The sequence below is a fragment of the Babylonia areolata genome, chromosome 13 (genome assembly GCF_041734735.1).
Source record: "Babylonia areolata isolate BAREFJ2019XMU chromosome 13, ASM4173473v1, whole genome shotgun sequence".
In the NCBI taxonomy this organism is placed as follows: domain Eukaryota; kingdom Metazoa; phylum Mollusca; class Gastropoda; order Neogastropoda; family Buccinidae; genus Babylonia; species Babylonia areolata.
Window position 1 is genome coordinate 26,895,831 of NC_134888.1, and position 2,500 is coordinate 26,898,330.

General features: G+C 44.7%; 1 protein-coding gene across 1 annotated transcript in view; it reads left to right on the forward strand.

Moving 5' to 3' along the window:
- The window catches only part of LOC143288898 (uncharacterized), a 134,900-nt gene that overhangs the window by 131,371 nt on the left and 1,029 nt on the right, over nt 1-2,500 (forward strand). The window lies entirely within an intron of this gene.

Sequence of the window (2,500 nt, forward strand, 5' to 3'; positions counted from 1 at the left end):
GCCAACTGCGTGTGGCATGCACACAGCACAGTGGAGCTAGATGGCCGTCGGTGGCTCTCCTGAGCCAACGCCCTTTTATGGATCTCCATAAGGGTGTCTAGCCACCCGCCTCACCAGTCCCGGAAGGGAGCGGTGGGAGTGCCGGTTTAGTCGCCGGCAACCCGACCCTGAACAGGTTGTACTGGATTACAGGTTACCAGTAGCAGATCTAATGACCTGACCTGACACATGGATATGATAGAATATCGGGGAAACACAAATAGTAATCAACTACGCTATTTCCACTGTCCGAAATAAAAGTGTAAGAACGATCAAAACATTTTCCATTTTTGGATTAAGCCATTCTATGGTAACGTCTTCTTCTTCTTCTCCTTCGTTCGTGGGCTGTTGACAACTCTCACGTTCACTCGTGTGTACACGGGTCGGCTTTTACGTGTATGACCGTTTTTTCCCCCGCCATATAGGCAGCCTTACTTCGTCTTCGGGGGCGTGCATGCCGGGTATGTTCTTGTTTCCATAACCTACCGAACGCTGACATGGATTACGGGATCTTTAACGTTTGATCTTCTGCTTGCGTATACACACGAAGGGGATTCAGGCACTAGCAGGTCTGCACATATGTTGACCTGGGAGATCGGAAAAATCTCCACCCTTTACCCACCAGGCGCCGTTACCAAGATTCGAACCCGGGACCCTTACATTAAAAGCCCAACGTTTTAACCACTGGGCTATTGCCCACGTCTCAATGGTAACATTTCTAGTGCTGTACAAAAATCTTAAAGACATTTTCCGAAGTCATTTTCACTTGGATTCTCTGATTTTTCTTTGAAGTAAGAAATCGTCTTCAGCAGAAACAGCATCATCAAAAGATTCACCCCGACGTTGGATACACCTTTCATTAATTCTGGCGTTCATATCTCCACTAATAACAAAGCATACATCCTCACCGAATAAATAATCACATCTCCTAATCGCTGTTAAAAGTTTTTTTTTGTGCACAATTCTAGCTATCGCCCATTCGTGTGCTGTATTCGTTCAGTCTGCCTATCGTGCTGACCACAGTACCGAAACTACTCTTCTCCACATCCTGAATAAGCTACTGCTAGCGTCCGACTCAGGAAAAATGTCCCTTCTCACTCTTCTCGAATTGTCAGCCGCCTTTGACACGATAAACCATTCATTCCTTCTTTCCTGTCTTCATTTTACATTTGGTATCAACGGCACTGTTCTCAACTGGTTCAAATCTTATGTCACTTATCGATTCCAGTTTGTCATTGTTGATCATTTCCAGTCTGAACCCATTAAAATCGAACATGGAGTCCCTCAGGGATCTGTTTAAGGCGCAGTGCTCTTCACACTGTACACTGCTCCTCTTGCTGACATCATCAACCGCCATAATGTCAGTCATCATTCTTATGTTGATGACACTCAACTCCAGAAGAGTGATACCCCTGAAAAATTGTTGTCGCTCTTGCAAGAAACACCCGACTGCTCCCTGGACATTCAAAACCGGATGACTCTGTAAGTTACAACTGAACGCGGACAAAACTGAAACACTGATCATAGGAACTAAACAAAAACTCTTCTATCACAGCTAACAATCAAACTTGGCAGTACATCCATCCCTCTTTCCAGTTCAGTCAGGAACCTCTTGACAACACACTGTCCATGCAAAATGTTATCAGTCAGACATGTCAATCCTGCTACTTTCAAATGCGGCACATCAGTTTCATTCAAAATATCTGTCCACCGATGCAACATCTACACTTGTCGGTTCTCTCATTTTCTCTCGCCGTGACTACTGTAACTCTCTATTGTCTGGTTTGCCTGCTTCATTCATTCAATCCCTTCAGCGCATACCAAACTCTGCTGCCTGACTCGTCCTCAGAAAGAAAAGATCTGAGCACATCACACCTCTTTTGCAACATCTCCATTGGCTCCTTGTCTCACACAGAATAAAGTACGGGATTAGCACTCTATGTTATAAATGTATTAAACAAAATCTGCCCCTTCCTATCTCTGTGACTGCCTTCACCTCTACACTCCATATCGCTCTCTACGATCGGCATCGGACCCACTCTGTTTACGCATACACAGATTCAAACACTCAAGTGTTGGCCGCCGTTCTTTCTCAGTCTCTGGACCTTGCAATTGGGATGAACTTCCTCTTTCGCTTTGCCACGTCTCAGCACTCAGCTTTTTCAAGTCTGGCCTTGAAATCCACCTCTTCCCAAGATACCCCCCCCCCCCCTTACCCCCGCCTCTTTCTTGTCTTCAGTTTCTCCAGTTTTAGAGTTATGCGTGCGTGTGAATGACTGGTGCGAAAACGCTTTGGTTTGTCTCTACACAAGATTCAGCGCTATATAAATGTCCTTCTTCTTCTTCTTCTTATTGGTAACAGTTTTGATCATGCTGTCTGAGTTTGCTTACGTAATCATAGTTCTGCGTTTTTTGTTGTTTGGCGTTAGTGTTGCTATTGTTTGTACTTTTTTTTTTTTAC